This window comes from Falco punctatus (genome assembly GCF_963210335.1).
Source record: "Falco punctatus genome assembly, chromosome: 6".
NCBI classification, from domain to species: domain Eukaryota; kingdom Metazoa; phylum Chordata; class Aves; order Falconiformes; family Falconidae; genus Falco; species Falco punctatus.
The window spans coordinates 37,646,666-37,670,386 of NC_137585.1; the positions used below are offsets into that span (position 1 = coordinate 37,646,666).

The 23,721-nt window shown below is 38.7% G+C and overlaps 1 protein-coding gene and 1 long non-coding RNA gene across 7 annotated transcripts in view; one reads left to right on the plus strand and one right to left on the minus strand.

Annotated features, from left to right (window-relative positions):
* ATF7IP (activating transcription factor 7 interacting protein) overlaps nt 1-23,721 on the minus strand; it is a 114,172-nt gene that overhangs the window by 64,074 nt on the left and 26,377 nt on the right. The gene's annotated exons all lie outside the window — the stretch shown is intronic.
* On the plus strand, nt 87-21,942 carry LOC308066228. Of its 2 annotated transcripts, none has more exons than XR_013929079.1 (2): nt 87-467; nt 1,154-21,942. It is a non-coding gene; the product is annotated as an uncharacterized lncRNA (long non-coding RNA). The 2 variants fall into 2 exon arrangements; XR_013929080.1 differs by having other exon boundaries at nt 464-921.

Consider the following 23,721-nt stretch of genomic DNA (forward strand, 5'->3'; position numbering starts at 1 on the left):
CAATTTGCCTTTTTCTCACATGAAAGGCCACATTTTCTCCTGTGACGGTGGGAGGGAGGCTAGCAGGCAGCCCCTGCGGCCATCTTGCCCCTCACCAGCTCCCAGACCAGCACAGACAGACTTCTCGCCTCATGGCTGCAGACTACGGGGAATTTGCATGCCTGCTCGGGACTGGCTACAGGACACTTGCTTTGCATAAGCAAATCCGCCGCCGCGAGGCGGAGCCACGCCAGGGGGCCCGTGCAAATCCACCCGGCAACAGACTAAAAATAAACCGAGCGCCGCAGGGCGTCAGCGAGCCGGGCGCGGGCGAGACGCACTTACAGGCCCGCCCCCTCCCGCGGAACGTGCGGCCGCGCCGCTGCAGCTGCCGGCGCGGCGCCGGAAACGGTCACTCTGCAAACACGAGGAACGAAGGGGCGCCCAAGCTTCCTGCTTTGTGCCAACGGCAGAGGCATTATGTGCGGGTATGGCACACTGAACTCTCACGGGTCTTTGGTGTGTGTTTGGTTTTTTTTTTTTAATAGAAAAAATATTAAGTAATTCCATTTTCAAATCTAAATATTAACTATTATAATCTGCACATCTTTCGGTCTCACCTTCATTTCAAAGTGAGCTGGAGCAGAAACAATTTTTCTTGATCTGTCTGGTATCCCATGTCAGTTTGGTGAGGTGAAAATTGACTCACCCGCAACTGATGTCATTGAATTGTCATCACATGTGGACTCAAACACGGGAAGTTACAGACTTCTTGGCTTCTGAGTTACCCCTTGCTAAATGGTGCGTCACCAGAGACACACCCGTGTAACTGGTGTGCTCAAACTGGGGGGGGGGGAGGGGAATGCATGTAAACTGAACCGAGAAAAGAAGCTCTGTAAACAGATCAGACATCTTGAGAATAAAACCTACATACAAAATGGGGTAAGTACAGCACACCATTTTAGAGTTATTATGTAAATACATGTTCTATTATGAATAACTACGGCAGTGATTTACATGTACAGTATTTTACCATTTTCAACCTACAAAACAGATACTGCCTACACAAGTTTGGTTTTCAGTACTACTGAACTGACAGCATAAACTCTTCTGACTGCAGCAGAAGCAAATAAAGAGGTTTTCAGGCTTTTTTGTTGACCACATCTGCCCCCAGGTTTCCATTTCATGGAACGGGTCAAAGGCAAGTGGAAAGCCAAGGCAGCGAGATGGGTGACAGCAGCACCCAGTGCAACATGGGACATATATGGCTGCCTAATCCAGGACTTCAGCAGCAGGAAAAGCACCATCTGATATGTAAAGTATACATAAGCACCTCTGGTATGTAAAAATGTGTTTTCTACAAAGCTGTCACAATTAAATAAGGTGAGATGGAAGAAAAGTGGCCAACACTGATGGGTCACACAGTGACCACTGACAATGGCTGATAGCTTCTGAATGACTTGACAAAACAATCACAAAAATTAACTAGAAATCCCAATAGGAAGGTTAAAGTGAAGGAAGCCAAAAGTCATCATAGCATAGATGATTCTTCAACTTCAGCATGCTTCGGACAAGTTCTGCAGACACAGATTGGCAGACTTCAATTCTCTGCTAAACTGACCAAAGAACAGGAAACAGAAAGCCAACAATCGCCAAGATGGTTTCTTTATGTAGTTCCAATCAAGGACATAAATGTTAAGAACAACAGAACTAGTTCTGAAGGGTGTTTTGATGACAGAAAGTAGCCAGAAATGGTATTGATTCTTGCTGTATTCTTCCTTTCTAGAACCTTCAACATACCCCCTCCCTTTTCTCACTATACTTGCTGCATAGTCAGATGACTTAATGATTTCGCTATACTCCATTTACCCAAGTTGTTTTGAGACCAAATGCAACATCTTAAGATTTGTTACCATGTGAGAGACTCTTTTCTCATTGGTATCTTCTTGCCACACTTAAAATTCAATGCAAGTAGGTACAGATTTCGAAATAATGTCACATTAGTTGTATGTGGCACAGTTGTATTTATCTGCATCAGCAGCACCTTAAACAAGCAGCAAAGCATGAGATGCCCTATTGATTTCTGAGGTGCTGACGCATACCTAATGCTAATATACTCATGTCAACTCAGTTATACACTCCAAGACAAAGATTTCTGAACAGAAGGAGGACCAGAGGAATGTTCTGAAAGTAATCACTCACTTGATGGGAAAATGTCCTTGGCTTTTAAAATTTTTTAAAGTTTATTCTTCCTATCAATGTTTTTGAGTGAACATTAAGAACAAAATTGCGTTCACTCCACATAAAGTATGTTATTACATTACACAGTATGCAGTCACGTTTGCATATGAAGGATGAAATAAAGCAAGAATATGAAGCAAGCACTGGCATGTGAATTCAGGTTAGGGACCTCAGTCATGTTGAAGCTAACCTTTTAGTTTACCCCAGCAAATACAAAACAACCCAGCAAGTAAAATAAATCTCAGCCCAGATGAGTTGTCTGATGCTGTTAACCATGAAGCTGCTTTTAACAGTTAAGCCAGCACAAGATGGGGCGGAAGGAGGAACAGAGAACAGCTTCAAGACTAGTGTGTTGCATATCAGTCTTTCAATATCAACTTGTATTACCTGTACAACTACAGCACTGAGCTATGTTTGGTAGGATCAGTGCTTTATTAAACTCAGCTCCTTGAACTGGCTGACAAAACAATCACAGGAACATCAGGGCTGCTGCACCAGAACGTGCAACAGAACAGCCCTGGTTTTTCTGGGTGTGAATGTATGTCAAGGGCTTGCTGTAATGGATGGGAGACCCAGAGGTTGACAAAGCACTACAGATGTCCCATAAAGTCAGCTTCATCTGGTTATTCAGGCTTTTTAGGGACAGGGCAAGGAAGCTGTTCCCATAATGAAAAAAGTATTTCATATCTTCAAGTGTATGTCTTTATTATTTTTAAATGCTCATCACTACTACTCTGAAAAAAGCAACAGGTGCAATAATTAGGTAATTATTTCTCAAAAGCTTCCAAAATAAAGTAAAGAAGCAGATTAAAGATCTAATTTAACCTCTGGTTTTGAGCTGTGCTAGATTATACAGTGGTGGAAGGACTTCAAAACACACACTGCTTTTGGACAGAGTATTAAGAAATGGAGACAAAATCACCCTCTGCTCTGTGGACAATACCAAGCTCTTAATGTGCAATTTTATTTAAATATTTCCAGGCCTATATGCTCAATTACAGATAACAAATGTTGATTATACTCAGTATTATGAATTCAATACCATGTGTATTAGTACAGAAAATACATAAATCCATACTAGCCCATCCCTTTAAAAACATTTCCATGAACATCCTGCAGTATGTGTAAATCTCTATTAAAAAAACAGAAAAAAATTATTTATGCTGGCTCATATAAATATATATAGACACTAAGCTTTTTGCCAACTGACTTTATTACCATGAAGTACGTTATTAGTGAACGTTACTTTGGTGCTTTAAACTGGATGACCAACTTTATTCCATAATATTTTTCAAGATTTTCTGGTCACATAAAGCCAGAGTTACATGCATTTGAGCTGTAGAAATTTTCTGTGGAAATTCTCTACTCACATATCTATTTGAATTACCCATTAATTTAGTTACCTGGTATCTATTTTAAACATACCAGGAAAATGAATTAAGGAAGAGTATATTTATAACCTACAGCTGGTTTGGATGGCTCTACTTAATATTCAGTTATCCCAAACAAACACAAAGTGAGTATTGCATCAACTAAAAAGGTCACACTGCTGAGAAAAGTCCCTGTCTAGTGTGGCAGAGTATCCTTAAGGGATATAACTATTGAAGCTTGAAATGACTTAGCCTAAAACCAATTACATCTTACATAAACATGATTTGCAAAATTCATGTGTCTGCATTTGACAATCAAATAGAATAGTCATTTGTGACAAGGACCAACAGGGAGAAGTAACCCCTTAAGGTGTCACAGATTATCTCAATACTCAAATTTCTGATCTTTAGCAGAGGTTGACAGCATTAAAGTGTGTGTTGCCCCCCCCCCCAGTCATTTTTGCTACAAAGACAGAAAACCGATTTAAAAAAAAAAACAACAATTTGAGAAACAGTATTAGGAAAAAACCCCACAGAATAAAACTCCCCAAACACTAGCTCTGCTTGGCACATACCAAACAATTGGAGATTTTGCTTATCTAAACATCTTCACTAAGTATTAAAGCCAGCTTACAGGTAATCATTTGTGTTTTTTCATTACATAGTACAGTATGACTCCACAGTACATACCAATAATAAATTTACCTTCCTGTGCAGCTTATCAGCATGTAGTATCTTGGGATTAAAATAACTTCTAGAGTGTGTAACGTCCAAGATAATTTGAAAATACACAGAACAACAATGAAACTAACCTAAGCATACTATAATATAGTTGTACTAAGTTGCCAAAGTCATGTATAAACACAGTAGGAATTCAAATTTGATGCAGCTTTCGTGTCTCAGGAGAGCTGACCATTCAAAGACCCATCTAACCATCTGGGGACACAAGCTTCAAACAATAGCACATAAAAGTAGAGAAGTTTGGAGCACAGCACTTCAAATACACCTACTGGCAAACCAGTTTGGATTAGATGAGTCTCTTCTTTGACTGGTTACCTGCAGTCACACCTGTCTTCAACCCAGGTATCAAATATTGATCTTGAACAAGGCATGCATAAATTCTGTCACATAATACTAAAATAATTTTCAATAAATATTGTAGATATGATCATTCTGATCTCAACTGATTGCATTCACTCCTTGAATCCCTAAAGAAGAATTTCAGACACTGAAGTACCAAATCTGAAACCAGGTACAGAAAATAAGTTATGCATGAATTCAACAGTAATGCCTTTAAACAGATAAATTTTAATGCATACAAAAAGCCAGTAAAATTTCCCTCCAAAACCAATTGTAAACAAAGCTGGTTTACCCTGTTTATTTTTTCTGTCCTTGCACACACTTCCTTGAGAACACCAGTATTTCCTAGACTTAGCTGCCAGAGAAAGAAAAACACTTAGTTCATGTAGGGGAAGTAAAAACCATGGTGGAGGGGAGACACAGATATGGACAGGACAGAAAGAGACAGATGGGAGATAGGAATCTGAATTCCAACTGCATTATGAAAAAAATTCTGACCAGAGTGAGCCAGCAGTTAAATTAACTTTTATTATGCTTGATACTTTCTGACTCCTCTGCTAAACAAAGACCTGGGTTATTTCTCTACTGCTTGCATACATTTTGCACTTACTTTACTGATGGAGAACTGAGCCATAGAGAAGGCATGCTAACTGGCCTACTCAAGATCTGATGAAAAGCCTAGAAATAAACCTAACCAACCAAGCACAACAGTAAGAACCCGCACACAATGTGCGATTCTCGAGTCTCTCCTACCTTCATTACATTTATGCTGTGTCTTGATCAAAAATAACAGTAAAACACGAGCAAATTAGTTACTTGCCAAACTGACTCTGTTTGTAATGGCAGGTCTTGCATGAGGTTAGATTATTCTAAAGGAAACTGGTATTATCTGAAGAAATAAGTAATGACTCCAAAAGATGCAATGTAAGCATTTACACTTCTACTCTCTGGTATTGTCCAGAACAAAAAGGCAAGATGGAAAAGCTTTATTTCTGTTGATACCATTGCAGACCACCTTCAAAAAGTGGTTATGAGTAAGAAAAAATAACAAGCAGGCAGAAAAAAACATACATACACAGAAAATCAGGAATTCTTTTCTACATATTTTCACATTAAAAAAATAGCAAACAAAAGTAGAAAATAGGAGATTTTTCCAGTTCTGCATAACTTACTTTTGTCAATACAGGCTTTGGAGTTCTCTCAGGAAAGAAAAGAAAGCATGTCCTCTGACTTTTATGAAGTTATACATGTGCCAGTTGATGAGCCAGCTGCTACTAAACAGAAGTGACTGTCTAAAAGCCCTACCTGTACCTCAGTAGGAACACTGACTTGATTCCTTCTACTTCTATCCAACCAACAATTCTCATACAGCTTGTAGGAGGTAACTTTACAGTTTTGAGACCTTCAAAGTTTGGCTGAAATCAGTTGGTGCGTAACAACAACAAAATCATATAAAGGAAGAACTTGTGTCTCAATACAAGATAGATTTTTTTTTTGTTTGTTTTGTTTTTTTTTTTTTTGTTACAGGGAGAGCAATGATTCACTGGAACAGCCTCCCCAGGTGTGTGGTAAAATCCCCGTCACTGGAGGTTTTCAAGGGATTGGACAGGGTGTTAGGTATCGCATCTAGGCTTCCCTACCAGATGATCTTTTGAGATGACTTCCAGCCTGGGCTATTCTATGAACTTTGCCTTAGGACTGATTTTGTGACCAAAAGATCAGCATTAGCTGCTAGGCATTAAAAAACCCTCTAAAATGGGACCTTTAGAAGATGGACAGATGACTAGTCCACCAGTCCTCTGCAGGAATGCTACACCTTCAGTAAGAGAGACACAGCTGCAGAATTAAGAAGATACCTTTCAAGCTACACAATCTTCTACTAGTAAGCTAAACCATTTTAAAAGTTCTACTCTGATTATGTTATATGCATACACACACATATATTTTATATACTCCATATATTTGTATTTATATAGATATATATGGTTGGAGCAAATGTGATCAGTTGGCTTATAATAGAAAGTCTAGAAGATGGTAATTAGGTTGTGAACTTAAGGATCTAGTTTTATTTACATAGGGTTTTAAATATAATTCTTGTATATGGAAGCTTAAAAACAATATGCAGTCAGTATGAGATCACACTGAAATAAACAGCAGTGAACTTATCTTTAGCCAGCTTCCTCCCTGGAAAAAAAACCTCAGGTTGTTTAGCACCTCTGGTCAGATACACAAAACACTGATAAACTGAAGACTCTGCTTCCGAAATGTAATTTATAATTTATAGGATATAACACAAGACTTCTATCAGACCTGAGAGCTGAATTCCAAGTACCCGATTTCCATTTCTTTAGTCAACCAATATGATTAGAGATTCATTTAGCATCTTCTTCTTGAATTCATTTTTTGACTGTGTACTGTTGTGACATGGTGAGATAAAATAAGCCATTCATTCAGTAAATGCTGTTGATAAAAATATAGAGAAATATACCTGAAGACATTTCAAGGAATACCAAGTTTAACAGGATCTTACAAAATTCTACAAGATGCAAGTAGACAAAGACAGTGTTTTTAATATTTGAGGGTGAAGCAGAAGTGATGAAGAGAGGGTATGCAGCAGAATTTGTTTTTATTTAGGAATACCCTACATAAAAATGTAGCTAAACAGGATGTCAAATAAACACTACTATGAATGTCATTGTTTTAAGGGCAAGGTACACTGCAAGGCTTAAAAGATCCCATTTGTTGTGGTTCAGCCCCAGCCAGGAACTTGGGTACTATGCAGTTGCTTGCTCACTGCTCTCCTGCTGCACCACCACCCCTCCCCCATGAGACAGGGAGGAGAACAGGAAGAAAGGTAGAACCTGGGGTTGTGGTAAGAACAGTTTAATAATTAAAATAAAAATAATAATGAAAAAGGAGAAAATGGAGAGAGAGGAATAAAACCCAAGAAAAACAAGTGATGCACAGTACAACTGCAGACCACCTGCTGACCAATACCCAGCCACTCCCAGAGCAGCGATCCATGTCTCTCAGCCAACTCCTCCCAATTTTTACAGAGCATGATGTTCCATGGTATGGTCTAGCCCTTTGGGTATCAGGTCAGCTGTCCTGGCTGTGCTCCCTCCCAGCTTATTGTGCACCTGCTCACCAACAGAGCATGGGAAACTGAGAAGTCCTTGACTTAGAGTAAGCACTGCTTAGCAACAACTAGGACATCCTTATGCTATCAAAGTTATTCTCAAGCTCAACCCAAAACAGCAATGTACCAGCTACTAAGAAGAAAATTAACTCTAAGCCAAAACCAGGACACCATTCTGCAAAGGGAAGGGTATTTTCACAAGTCCAGACTAGAAGATACTGAGCAACTGACACAGACTTCAAAGTGCCTGTCAAAAACATAGCACTTCTTTGCGTGTTTTTTGGTTGTTTTGTTGTTGTTTTTTAAAAAATTCAAAGAACTGAAGCAAAAAAAAAAATCAGGATGAACTGGAAGTGCAACGTAATGCAATGAATTTTTGATTCAGATCCTCACCCCTACAAAACTTGATTAAAATGAGTACTGTTAACATTTCTGCAAATTTAGACTGTACTTTCACATATAGGTTTCAACCTTCACATTCCATTTACTCATATTAATCTTCCACCTGCAAAATTTCATTTCCAAATAATGTTCAAAACAGTTCACAAGCTGCCTAAGTAAGAAATTCTATTTCAAAATATGTTTGCACTAGGAAATCTTTAAGTGAAGGGAGAGAGAAAGTGAAGCTGCTGCCAGTAGGGTTTGCTGAACTTCTAAGACTACACAATACAGTTGAATAGATACGCAGCAGGGAGCGTTGCAAGGGTCACAGAGGATACTACAGCTGATGCAACAGGAAAAAAAGGTATTGAAAGCAATTTATCCTTTGATACAGTTAATATTTTTTTCTCCCAGTTCTGCTACAATAGCCTATGTACAAGTAATCCAGTATAATCCTGCCTCTAATTCTGAAGGACAAGTCAAGGAACAGAAATACTAGAGTTTACTGCTAAGATATTACAAAACGTAATACCAACATACTTTATACAGAGTGTTGTTTACCACTAGGAAATCATCAATTTGCAAAATCACATTTATTGCCACATTGTTGTTTCCCATCCCTGACAAAGGCAGTTTGAAGATTCATCGGAATGAGGAAGAAGTCATTACTGAATTTCATGAGGAAAACAAGCTTTTTTAGAAATCCTTCTTCACAATCAACTTTACAGCAGCACTGCTGCTGTAAACACTCACTGTATTCACCTGTGGCCACCAGAGACTACCACAGTTGCTAAGCAACATCTCTTAGCTTCATCTCAATTTTGACATTTGCCATTTGGGAATATTCACCAGAACCTAACAGTCTTTTAATAACCCCATCTCATTCTTCTCCCTTTCTAAAGATCTATAATGTACTGATTATGTAACATCAGATACCAAATGAAAAAAACGAAGTTTTCACAACCATTTTATGAAATGCAATTGAATTGGTTTTTCAGGCACCGGTGAGTGCTTTTTATTTATGTACAGGAATCTGCCTATGCAATTCTGTTTTGGTGATCCTCTCCCATACAGACTTTTCCCCCAAGTCTACACATTAGGGAGTCAAAAAAAAAAAATCAAAGGCAGAGCAAAATGGGGGAGGTGGGGGGGAAGCAGCAGAAAGAGGGAAAAACCTCTTGTCTGCTATGCTTTTGTAAATATCCATGTGTATCTACTGCAGATAAAATATCTTAGAATATTTTCATGTGGCAAAAAAGTTATAGTAGTGCTACAGAAACCCCACTCAGTTTCAGCAACTGTCTTTCCTTTTCTGATTTCTAGTTTCTCCACTATAAGGTAAGCAAGAACATAAATTAGAGCCTTACATAGTAACAACAATAATAAAAAAATTCAAACCCCAGAGCACTTAGCATATTATCTACATTTATTCTATTTATAGAATACATATAGTCCATAAATGAGACTGAACCCTCTCAGTCAAAGAATATCACACATGAACCTATACATGATCTCCTATCTTATAAAAAAAAAAAAAAGACCAATCCAAATAATCTTCAGTGACTCTACCAACATGCAGATATCAAGCAGCAGATTCCACAGTGGTGGAAAAAGAAAAGAGACTGCAAAAATCCATGCAGTCAGTGTATTTCTGCAGATAATACTGCTGTGAGGTAACTGCTCCTTGAGAGACTGTCCACACAGATTGTCATCTAACCCAGAGAGGCTTCTTACTGAACAATGCCTTACAGCACAGCATCCTATGCCCCGTACGGTTATTCTGCAGACTTTGAATACAGTAATGGTATTCAGAGGCAATGAGTTTTCTAGAATTCTAGCAGAATAAGCACTACCATTGCTATGCAACACCATTTCAAATAGTTTATAGTCAATATTCATACAGATTCCCATTCTCACAAACTCTCTCCTGACCTTATTAAGCAGCATTTAAGCATTAGGTATTCCACAGATTGTCTTGTAGTAACGGTTCTGTTACGTGAACTATATGCCATGACATTTCCCTTTGGGTTCAGTAAGGATTGAAGAGGAGAGGATGAAGTTCTAATAATTAGGTGTAGGCTTTTGGGATGAGAACTGTACATAGCTGTATTTTTATGAAATACTAAATTAAGTGGAATCATGCGTGCACTTTAGGCTCATCAAATCACAGCCTTAAATTGATCATGGGAAAAAAGCAACTGCTTAGTTAACCATTTGAAATAGATGACAAATCCAACTAATGTTACACAGATGTCTCAAGGATGCAGAGTAAAAAAAATTTAGACAAAAGTGATCCAGCTATTGCACTTCCTCAACTTGCAATACAAATCTTAATAAAGTCAACTACTAGTTTTGTATCGTGCTATCAAGTTGAAAGTCATAGAACATTTCAAAGCAGTATCAGATTGACAAAGGAAACACTGCAGAGAAAGAGGGTTTCAATTTTTATTTCTTATATAATTAAGTCTAGTTCAGGACTTACAGTAGACCCTTCTGGTGGATACTGCCAGACCACATCAACCAGACAGACACTGAGAAGTGGTTAATTTGTCTGTACAGAAACTGCATGACCAATTTTAAGTTTATTGCAGCCTTTGTTTTGTTTTGGGATCTTCTGGGTTGAGAGGCATATATGAACTGTAGTCTTCAAGGAAAGCGACGGTTCAGAGACACTTCTGGATAACCTCCCAGAAATACCAGTCAGAGAACACTACCTTGCTTCACGATCCAGATATAATGGCTTTCTGAAAGAAGGACTTGGTTCTTCTCTTTCCATGAATATATAAACCCCACTGCTGTTTTGCTGTCACTACCTGAGCTCTCTCACAGGAAGGCAGGATTGCCTGGCAGATCAGTTAGAGGACCTTATTTCCCAGAACATTATTAAGCATCTTCAGGGAAAAAGAAATCCCATGATTTTAAAGATGATATAGCTACATTGCCCATCTCTAGCTGGAAGTGTCCTTCCCAAACGCCTTGATAAGGGTAAAGGATGGCTAATGTTACATGTGTTATTTTTTCACCCATTTGACAAGAGAGGGTTTGATGGGATGCTTGCAGCTGACATTTTAAAGTCTCTAGTCTAGATAAAATCCACTCTAAAAATTTTTTTTGCATGGAGGTACTTCTGTGGAGGACTTCTGAAATCCGGCATATTGCTTCATTCAGCTGCATGTGTAAGTCCAGCAAATTAAGTATACTTTTGGTATTATCTCTTTATTAAAAAGCTTTCCTTCAGTTAGTCATTTTTCTTGCAAATTCATATTGACACAGGTCCCTTTGAAGACTGGATTTCTGTGATCATTAAACCATAAAGATCATTAAAATTATTCAGTGGAAGCTGGTTACTTACAAGGCTTATGTCACTTGGATTAACCTTGCAATCACCAGCCTCTACAAACAAGGTGCTCTAGCTACCAAGTAGCTTGCATTTATCATTTTCTGTTGCAGGATGATCAAATGTCAACAGTCACACCTGTAGCAAAAGTAGTACTAGGATTCTGAAGTGTTTTCTGTGAATTACAGCTTACTTTTAATATTACAAAAGAACGTGGACTTTTAAATATAAGAAAATGAAATTAAAATCTATAGTCTGAAGGCATCTCTTCTCTATGACCAAGAAAGAATCCATCTTTGTGTTTCCTCAATTTCTTAGACAAAGGTCCTTGAAGAAGAAAGTAGAAAAATGTTGTACGTAAAATGTCCTCTCAAACACAGCAGGCTGCAGGTTTTCTTGGGCTTGGATTCTTACAGGATACAAATGAAAAAACAAAACAACAAAAAAAACAAACAAAAAGGAGAAGACTGCAGTGATCTTCCACCTGAAAAATGAAGGCCTCTGCCTTTTAGAATAAGATACAGGCCTCAAATGAGATCAGCTTAAGATCAGCTTAGACTTCCAGAAGTATTTCTATGTCTTGAGTTAAAAGGCTTTTGACTAACGACACCAATGAGGCTTGCAATTATGCAGGACGCACAAGAAACATGCTCAAAGGCACTCCTGGCTTTAAACTTCACACCTAGGACGATGAGTTTTAAGTTTTTTCCCTGTGGAATTATTTTCAAAGACAGCTATGAGTCTCAGTTTGCAGTCACTCAACACCATCAACTGTGCATGGTAGCTGGCAGTGAACTTGGGGACAGAAGTAGCCAGCCAGCAACGTTTTGTTGATGCTGACTGGGAAGATCATAGATACTAGCCTAGTGAACCAGAGAAATACATCTAGAAATACAGTCCTCCTAGGACCATTGCTTCCTCCTGCTCAGAAAGGGCAGGTCTAGAGACACCTCCAATACCAGTGTTGCATTCCTAAGTGGAAAAGATGGAAGTAAACTAAAGCAAACCACATTTCTTCTAGTAATGATGTAATTGTTTTGCTTGCTAGTGCAAATCTTAAAAAATAAAGAAAACAAGACAACATTATGAAATCACAAAGCATTGACAGTTTGCATAAAAGATCAAACTAGCGTTCACAGTAGTATACAATACCAAAAAAAGAAGCTGCAAGTTTAGCTTAATTGATACATTATTTGACAATGATTTTACATTACAAATCTACCATCTACAAATATTTTGAGCCTGGACCTAAAAAACAATGGCCAGGCTATAGTGATACTGCCAGCAAGTTCAGTAGTGGTTAATACCTGGTCTATAAAAGACTTCTCCAAACTGCTGTCTGAAGAGCTCAAAATAGCTCTACAAAAAACATCCTTAATCTTACCATTGTAGGAGTGAGAAAAGCAGCTGATGAAGCAACAATCCAGGAGCACTATCATTCCAAACACAGAAGTACATGTAGAATTTATACAGCTGTTTTAGACTGCTTGCCTTCCCAAACTCCATAGAAAATTATACAGAAAAAAATATATCTGCACAGAGCCACTCTGATCACCTACAATAAACTTCATTTTTCTTGTCTACAATGCTTCCCAAATGCCACCCAGAGTTGGATGCCAGAAGCATACAGTATGAATTATACTCAGGAGTACCTCTCTACTGACAAATGGTATAAAAACTTCGAAGGAAAGCTGTCTTAAATTTTGACCATTTAAGTTCAGTTGTAATAGCTCAACCTCCACAAAGGTTCTACTCTGAAACCTTTAAAAACAAAAGTAATACCTTGAGTATAGCTCCTCCAGAGGCTGACTTTCGCCTGATGAACCAGCAAGCCACAATGCTTGTTTGCTTGTTTCCTGTAAATAAAGGCCTGCAGTTTCACCTTATCCTAAAAAAAAAAAAATCAAAGGCTAAATTTCTCTTTGAATGACTGAAGACATCAGTACACAGCCTTTCTTCACGAGCTGGCACATAACATAGCTGAGCTGTTTCCTGATCATTTTGCAGACCAACTCCAGACTCTCCTGATGATTCTGTATATGTGACCATCTCTCTCCAACTTTGTATTTGTGATGACAAAACTATCTTACTTACCAAAAGGTGACTATTAACCAGGTCGTATTAATTTGTCACTTTGGGACCTTCTTGGGGAAGAATTTTGCTAAATAATAGAACACTGAGGAGTGGGTAGCAGAAGATTGAACTGGATAACCTCCCAAGAATCCTTCTAATCAGTTTTCTTTGGAAGCTGTTACTAGCTTCTTTAAAATCTTGTACAGTGAAAAACCGTCTGCACAAGAAACTATTGATCCTTGAATGGTCATTTAAAAAAAACCAACTATTTGGTTTGAGCAGACAACTTTCCTGGTAAGTTCTGTTTTCTCCCTTGAAAATAATACACATTTCTGTGAAGTCTTCTGTGAGTACTGGAGACAGTATGCCAGGATAGTGGATAGACACCCCTCACACCCATTTATGAGAAAACTGTTAATGGAACACTTTATACCTGTGACATTTTGATTCCAAAAAAACCCTTCAAAAATAAGCCATCCAAAAGGATGACATTAAGATGTTAATTAACAATACAGCAAACCTAAAATGCTCACAGTATTCTTCCTCAAATGGCAAGACCTCACAGGTATGATCATGGCAATGAACTAGTGTAAAATTGAATTGACTATAAATACAGAATCTGAGGATTCCTTTCTGGCATCAAGCCTAGATTAATGGTTAAATTTCCCCCCACCTTTTAGCAGATGCTGGATTACTTATTTATGCTAGTATGCTAAGTCCAAAAAATGAAGTGATTATAATACTAAATGTGGCTACAATAGTGTAAATCACAGATAACCCTTGAAATAATGAAAAATACCAGTTTTTTATTCTGTTTATGAGGTAGCTTGGCAATAGGTCTTTTTTTCTGCATCAGCACATACATTTTGTGGAGGGATAAAGAATCTTACTTTGAATTAAAGAGTATAATTATAATACATATCAGTCTTTCATTTTTGCCTGGAAGAAGCCTTCATGCCAAATGTGAAGTTTTTTTATTCTAAAAAAGAATGATACTGAATGAGGACTCTACCACCAACTGGATGAGTAGAATGCTTTTCCACTTTTGCAGATACGTCCTTACCAACACTGTTTTGGTTTTTTTTTAATACTGAATAGTTTGATAAGGATGACACATTCTGCCCTGCCAAGTACCTTTCTCTCTGGAACTGGATCAGAACTGGAGGTAGACTTTGATGGACAGTGTTAGGATATTCTCTCCAAGATGCTAATAGAGAGAAACAGAGTCCGCTTAGCATGTTTTAGCAAAATCCTCATGACAGTGACAGAAAACTGCTTCTTTTGCTGTTTATCTCATTGAGTTTGTCAATCAGACTTTGGTGGATTTTCTCACTCTCCATCGCAGAGTAGCTGAAGAAGGGGACAATCCTTTTTCTATCCTTTTTGCTGGGTGTCCTGTTTTGGCTTGAATAGAGTTAATTTTCTTCTTAGTAGGTGGTACAGTGCTGTGTTTTGGATTGAGTATGAGACTAATATTGATAACACACTGATGTTTTAGTTAGAATAAGCATTACTTGGCAAACAAGTCAAGGACTTTTCAGTTTCCCATGCTCTGCCAAAAAGGAGATGCACAAGAAGCCAGGAGGGAGCACAGCCAGGACAGCTATCCCGAACTACCCAATGGGTTATTCCATACTAAAGAACATCATGCTCAATATATAAACTGGGGGAGAGTTGGCCAGGAGGGCCAATCGCTGCTCAGGGACTGGTTGGGCATTGGTCAGCAGGTGGTGAGCAACTGTTCTGTGTATCATTTGATTATATTTTTTCCCCTTGCTTTATTTCAATTACTAAATTGTTCTGATCTCAACACATGAGTTTTACCTTTTTCCTCTTCCACTCCCCATCCGACCAGGTGGGGGGGTGTGTTGTAGAGAGGGGGAGTGAGCAAGCAGCTGCATGGTACTTAGTCGCTGGCTGGGGTTAAATCGCAACACTGGGGCTGCATATTTTTTGCTTCTTAGCAAGATCCAAATTTAGTCCTTCCCAGTTCTTTTTATCATGTAGAGCAGAATTTGAGATAGGAGTTCTCTGATGACAGGACTCTGGGTTTATTCTTTCAAGCGCTCTTTTTAACTTGGAAGACTTACGCATGTTCAAAATACTGACTTCACAAGGGGCTCCTAGACACCTCTGCTTTGTTCAGTGGAGATCCTTTGTCAGAGTCGGAGTGTGTTCAGCCTATGACCAGAGTACCAGACTCTAAACCATGAGATCCAAAACTAGCCGTCAGAGTTCTTTCTCAAATGGGATGCAACGGGACTGACATTGCTGGCATGACACAGCTCTGGTTCACTTTGAAACTGCACAAAGATGATGAAGGTTAATAGGAAGAGTAAGCAATGAGCTTTACAGCCTCTTACTCTGCCGCGGAATCCTGTTGATCAGCACCTTAATGAGAAATTAGCTTCAGAAGAGCTGAGTAACTATTTCATTCTGTTCAAGTTCTTCCATCTTTCTACTCTTATTCAGGCAAGGAAGAGTTGTTTCTCTCTTAAGCAGAGGAGGTTTACAACAGAGGGTCTACCAGCACTTCTTGGAAGATCTTCCTCAAAAAGGTTGAAAAAAATTCTGCTTCTGTTAGAACCCTTTAGAGGACCTGAGACTTCAACAACAGAAAAGAAGAATCATCTACGTGCTCAAATTTAAGAATAGACAAAATCTAGTTTGCTTCTCTGATTGCGGCTTTCTTCATGTTCTACAAAGTATTTGAGTAAGCTAAGGAAATGAAGACAGACGTAAGGCAAGAAGCATTTCAACAGAAGTCAAGACTTGGAAATACAAGAGTGTTTATTCAGTCAGACAAAATGACAGTGTGAGAAAGAACCACCTCACATTACCACCACAACTTCCACACATTTATAGGTCTTTCTCACTGTAATTCTACATGGACACAGCTTTCTGCAAAGCCAACATAAAAATACTACTTTCCAAATTCATGAAGAGAGATTAGACTCCAACACCCTCCAAACCAAAAGCTAAGCTTCAACACACAAAAATTATCTAATGCCCTTGGAAACCAAGAATTCATTTTTCTGTCCCATAAAATAAGATCCCTTCCCCGAAACCACTGAAAATTCTGTTCTACAGTTACCACACGTATTTACAGGATTGTTGACACTGAAGTAAAGGATCAATGCATGTTCTTGCAGTGACAAATCCTACACCCATATTCCTCAGCCCTTCATTTCCACCCACATGTTATTTCTACTATGGTGACAGAACAGTTTGTAAAACTATCGTGGTTTAACCCCAGCTGGTAACTAGATACCACACAACCGCTTGCTCACCCACCCCTCACCCAGAGGGATGGGGAGAATTGGGAAAGGAATGTAAAACTCAAGGGTTGATATAAGAACAATTTAATAGGTAGAGCAAAAGCCACGCATACAAGCAAAGCAAAGCAAGGAATTCATTCACTACTTTCCATCGGCAGGCAGATGCTTGGCCATCTCCAGGAAAGCAGCGCTCCATCACACCTAACAGTTACTTGGCAAGACAAATGCCCTAACATCAAACGTCCTCTTCCTTATTCTTCCCCCAGCTTATATATACTCTGTATGACATACCATGGTATGGAACACCTCTTTGGCTCGTTCAGATCAGCTGTCCTGGCTGTGTCCCCTCCCACCTTCTCACTGGCAAGGCCTAAGAAAACTAAAAACTCCTTGACTTAGTACAAACACTACCTAGCACACTGATGTTTTCAGCTGTTGCTATCAGCACTGTTCTTACACCAAATCCACAGCACTGCACTAGCTACTAATAACAACATTAACTCTGTCCCAGCCAAAACCAGAAAAAAACCCACAGCAGTGAGCCACTGAACCAGCTTCCCCCCAGCAGCCTTTCATACCAGTTTTCTGATCCAGTTTCTTGCTGTGCCAACATCATGAATAGAATAGCAAAGGCTAGGAAGAAACAGCTAGAACTAGGAAGTTACAAGGGCTCCTTAAGCAATGTTGGTTTCATAGCTTAGATTATTTCCAGCTAATTTTCTGTCTACTCAAGCCACAACTATGTGTGTGTGGTATGGGCCTACCTATGTGTGAAGTTCCTTAAGCTAAGCTGTCTAGATGCATTTTCCATCATGTATGCCCACATACTCAAAACTGAACTCAGTTTCTGTGTCCTTGTACACCCCCTTCTCCATGCTCAACAACAAATAATTTAAAAATAACCTCATGCTTTTGGCTCATCAGGGCAATTTTACTGCCACAAATGTGTCTGAGCTGTTCAATATTAGGAGGTATTTAATGATAAACCAAAACTAGCAAAAAATTTGTCTTGAAGTGTCACTGCAAACCAGAAAAATTCAGAAAGCTACACAAAAATCTGTGCAGCTGAACAACAGTGAATACACAAGCTGTCCCAAGCTAAGCCATCCTAGGTCTATCAGTGACCTCTGTCTTCCTTTAAAACTGCTAGAAAGTCAAAAAATTAAGCCAGAGATGGTGAAAAATCTGCATCTGAACAAATTTCACTTACTGATAAAACTTTTCTAAATGGTTATAGATTTATATTTGAAGAAGTCCACAGTCACCTCACTTCACCAATGGACTACTTTCAGAACATTACGTGGGGAGGTTCTGAAAAGAATCATGTTCTACTCATCACAGTATCTTCTTTAGACATTTGATATTTAACCTAATTCCAAACGGCTGCCCTGAAAAAAATATTTAATGAGAGACATACTCCAGAAAATGGATCCAGCTTCTACTGAACAGAGAGGCTACGACCATCCTTAACTGATTCACCTTTGCAAGCTTTGGAACAATCCAATATTCAACTTGGATGTTCTTGGGTAGATGCAATGTTTGTGGGGTTTTTTCTAATGAAAACCCACCCACTGAGAAAACATCCATGAAGTTTTGGTTCAGCACAAATAAAAATTAAGACTCAAACAAATATATGTACAGATGCCTCAGCACTTGAAACTAATTGCTCAAAAAAAAAATATCAAGGGAAACATTGCAAATAAGGTTAAGTACTGTGACCAAGAAGAAAGAAAACTTAGAATAATTCTTCAGAGATCCTAGTCAGTGAAAACACAACTTGAACTACATATATGCCTGCCATAACTTGTAGAGGGATTTTTAAAGACATATGTTACCATTGTCTGGGTTGGACAACCCAGGCCTGTTAGTTGAAGCTGCAGAGCAGCTTCAAATTGTCCTGGGAACAAGCAGTGGGAGAAAGAAAACAAGCTATGCACAAACAAGAAGCCAGGTGCAGAGCAAGTCCTGGGAACCGTGAAATCAACACGCTCTCATCGGCACACTCTAAGGCGCCTGCAGCATGCTCACCAGTCAGCGACACGGACCCCACGTGGCCTAGAGACTTTTATCCAATCACCTGTGTGTAAAGTCTGGTGAGCGGTCAGTTTAAGTTATAAATATGACCTGTTTGTTTAATAAAGTGAGCACAGCATGTAGCCATATTGGTGTGATTGTCGTGACTTGGCCGACTCTCCACAGGGGACCCTCTTCAATAACTCTCCCTCCCCCACTCCTCAAACTAACAGCCACACAAAAAAAGACTTCATCTAAAGATCTGGACTCAAGCTAAGCTATTAGGGCAGAGACAGAGTTTACATCTCTACTACACCATCACAAATAGAGCAGAGGAAATAGATCAATTAAATACACAAAAGCAATTCAACACCATGTAGAAAAGAACTGCTCTTCTATAGGCTGACAAATAACATGGCAGTTACATATTTTTTTAAAAACAATGTGGATAACTTGCTGTGGCTTACCAAGTAATTTGAGAAAAATAGAAAAATTATGATGGATAGGATTATCACAGCAGCACACCAAATATTTCATCTTGGAATGTCCACTGTTATTTTTCTGTCCATTGTATTGCCAAAAGCTTCCCAACATCTAAGCTAAAAGTACAAGGCAGAAGTACCAGCAAGCTGGTCTGCCTTTGAAAAAGCAGCATGGTGCTTGTGCTGCTCCTGTGATAAAGCAATGAACCCAAACCAGCTGTCTGCTATAAAAAAAATATCTCCTGCATTGTCTGAGGACAGCAAGGACAGGCCTTGCCTCTGGCATTGTCCAGAAAATGTGTTCATCTGCACAGTAACAGGAAAAAACTTCCTATACCTATCAGAATTACCTTGAGGTAAGAAAATCTGTTTGAAGGCTTGAAAGAGACATACACCTGTCTTGGTAGCGCATGTCTGCCCCTCCAATTCTGGTTGAGGATGGTGCCATTGAAAATTACAAAATGGGACAAGACAAGCTGAAGCAGGTTTTCTCTCATGTGGGAAGGGCAGTTTCTTTGTGACTGAAGCAGTATCTCATAATCCCCACCACATATTCACTTGAGAGTGATGCATGTCCTTTGTCTGACCATCCTAAAAGATATCCTTGAACGTAACTCTGAAGAACATCTGAAACATGTTTTAAGGTGGGTATCAAGACACTATATGGGTGTGATCCATTTCTCTGCCTCAAAGTCACATGGGCAGTGGAATAGTCAGAATATTTCATAGAACACCTAAGGAAGTAACAGTCTCCCATGCCAAGAATCAAATCCTAAAAAACAACAGAACATTTAACATGAAAGATTATAACTATTTTGTTTATAAGGCTTCCTTCACTTCTAAAAGTTACACTTCCCAGAAAGATAATCAATAAACAGACTAGGCATAGAGGCAGTCTCAAAAATTAAGTCAAAATACGCAGACTCTTGCATGATCATCTTGTTCTGGAAAACTGTTCTCTGCTTTTGAAGGTGTGGCTTTTTCAGCTTCTCTATTCAAGACTTCTTCAAATTTGGTGTTCCACAGGAAGGGCTTTAATTTCTTATGAAGATCCATAATACTACTAAGTCCATAATCTTCCAGGTTACCCTGGCAGTGAAGGTGGTATGAAGCAGATAGTGTGCATACTGAATTCAGCTCTGAGTGGAATCAGATACATTCTCATCATCTGTCAAGTCAGGGAGAATGTGCAAAGATTTACATTAGATCCCAGGTACAGTGAAGGCCAAAGGCCTGGAGCTTCCAAAGTCTCCATATGCCAAACTTGAGCAAAACATGAGCAAAACGTCACTACCAAAGATCTACCAGTCTGTAAAAGCAGAGAGGCACTGAAAGAAAAAAAAACGAGCGAACAAAAGAAAAATCTTTGGGACTATAACGCAGTAGCAACAAACTCTCTACGCCTTGCTAGACAATGTAGTTTCAGTGCAAAGTCTGCCTGTTTGCTGCAGGACAACACATACATGTCCCTATGGATGCAATATGACTTTGGACAAAACAAAACAATAAAATAAAATCACCAAATGACTGTTCCTCACAATCATATAAAATTGCAGAGGGGGTGGGGACAACCCAAAAGTAACACTTTGGGATTACCCTAATAGTTGTTTTGTACCCACAGTGCATGTATGTTTGTTTGTGTGTGTATGCATATGTACAACGACAAACCATGGAGGAGGATGTGTAGTTTCCCTCAGTACAAGGTAGTACGACCTGGAGAATAAAGCACCAGACTGGTGCTGATGATGAGCATGTTTCCATTTCAGTTCCACTACTGATCAATAGTTTAGCCTCATCAAATCAGAATTATCGCCTGCCTCAGTTTTTTATTGACTGTAAAGTGAGATAGAGATGAGTTTTTTTTCTGTAAACTTTACTGCCAGAAGTCAGGAATCATGACAGAGTCATGTAGAAGAGTCTCATCTCTTGGATTTTCTTAGGAAAAAAGCTTTAGCTAGTCAGCAGGTACAAGCAGAAGACTCAGTAACAAATGTAAGTAAATACAAAAGCAAATAAATTTATTTTGAATACAGCTTTTATCTAGCTTATGCTTTTATAGGAAGACAATGTATTTCCAGTTCACAATGGATATGGAACATATTTCATAATCTTAAAATCTACACCTCACAAAATCATTACTTTTCAAGTAATATAAAGAATGACAGAAAGATTGCTCATATCTGAAAATACACATTATGTAATATTGGAACAAAACTACACGAAATGCTTTTCTTGTAAGAGTACATGGTATTATTTGAGGGAAAAGGTAAGGTTAGATGACTGTCAAATCCGGCATAATATTCTGTGAAGCTTAACATTGAGACTGAATATCCTGGGTTTAATTCTTGATCCTAGGGCCATTGTAACACTGTGAAGGACGTATTTTACCAAGTAAGGGACTATCCTATTATTTAAGAACATTATTTAGACAGTGAATTAATTTTGAAAAGTTTTCATTAATAAATCCATTGCTTCTAAGGAAATTCCACAAGTTGCAAGTTCATTCCAAATGCCACTGTTTGTGTAGTCTTTTTTCATAAGGATGTTTAAATAAACATGACCAAACCCCCCAAATAACCAAAGCAAAAAGATCTATTTCAGGTCTTCAGCATTTTTGCTGAGGATCAGAATGCTGCTCCTTTGAAAATAGTTTCTAGAAAACATCAATCACCAAAAATTTTAGACAGTGCTTCTAGAATCCATTTCCTATATCAAATCGTTCAAATTTATGAGAGCACAGTGATGGGGAAAAACAGAACTACTTGTGCTCCATTACCCAAACACATGCATCTTAGTTTAAGCGAATTACAATGTTGCATTTCACCTGAAGAGTTCTGAAGTGCTCAGTCCTTCCAACTTTTAAGGAAAACAGGATGCAGAGATGGAGATTATAGTAAACTGGTAAATTTAAAAGTTCAGGAACACAAAGGATGAGACTCAGTAGCCTAACAACAGGCAACTAGTGCTGGTTTTGATGCTCAAGAATCTGCATGAAGCTAGCAGACATAACACAGGAACCAGAGATGCCAGTGCCCTCCTGGAATCACAGCTGAGATGCAGAAATACATTCTAGAGCACCTAAAACGGCTCTACATGACTATGCCTGTGAAGTGAACCCTACCCTTGAAAACTAACTGATGCAAAATTACAGAAGTGTAGGAAACTCACAGCAAATGCCTGCTTGCTTTCTCCAAGTTCCCAGCAAATGGTTTGACTGCAGTAGAGAAAGTCTCTTGGGGACTATCTAAGCCATGTAATAAAGCTAATATTTTGTGGTATACTTTTAAGTGACCCAAACCCCTAAAATGTCATTTTCTTCATATGTTTAATACATGGAAAGCGAAGTCCAATTCAAAATTATCCCTGTGCTTCATCAAAGGGCAGAGATTACATGGGCTGTACTAGCTTGGCAACAGTTACAAGTGAATGAAAGTTTCACGCTGTACATAAAGGAAGGCTCATTTAAACCTCTGAAAAGGACTGGGATGAAAAGCTATTCAGCAGATCAGTATCATCAGCCTGGCCCAGTTTTGCAGGGCAACGACTTGGACTCTCACATGCAAAGTTCATATTATATGAATGAAAAACACCACCACTACAGTTTTGTTCCATCTAATTTCTACAATGATAGCTCAGAAGAGCCAAGAAAAAGATTTTGCATTAAAATCTTTAAGGTGTCAAAGTCCCCTATCTTTCTGAAACAGAATTAAAGGATTTTCATTACATTTCTACTAAAAATTGAAAACAAATTACCTCTTGACCTTGAGAAACCACTCATCTGGAATACTTTACTTTCAATGATATATTTTTAATTGTGTAACACTTTTAAGCTGGTGATTGTTCTCTCCCCCCACCCCCCCCAAAAAAGTGATTTGATGCACTGTAATAGAAGTGATTCATAAAACAAAACACCTGCTTGATAAGCAGCTTGTTTTCTGCTACCTCTTTTCATCTTTTGTAAAATACATGACATTGTCATGTTCTGAGAACATATGACAATCTACCTGTGAATCATACATAGGAATCCAGCTATAAGTTATTCTCAACTTGGAAATGCTTTATATCAAAGCCATCTCTATTCCTTAGAACTTAAAGCATATTGCAAATCAGGAAGCAATTCTTTGAGCAAGCTATATAGCTTAGAAAACGTCTGCTTAGTTTGTTGTCCACAGAAATGTTCTCGTACCCACAACAATTTACCCACATGCAAAAGTTTAGTGAAATCTCTTGACATTATATGCAGACCACAATACATATGCATGTATGTGTTTGACTGACTAGTCATATAGCACAGCACAATGCGAAAGAGGTCTGACAAGTAGATGCTGCCATTTAAAGCATTTGGCCT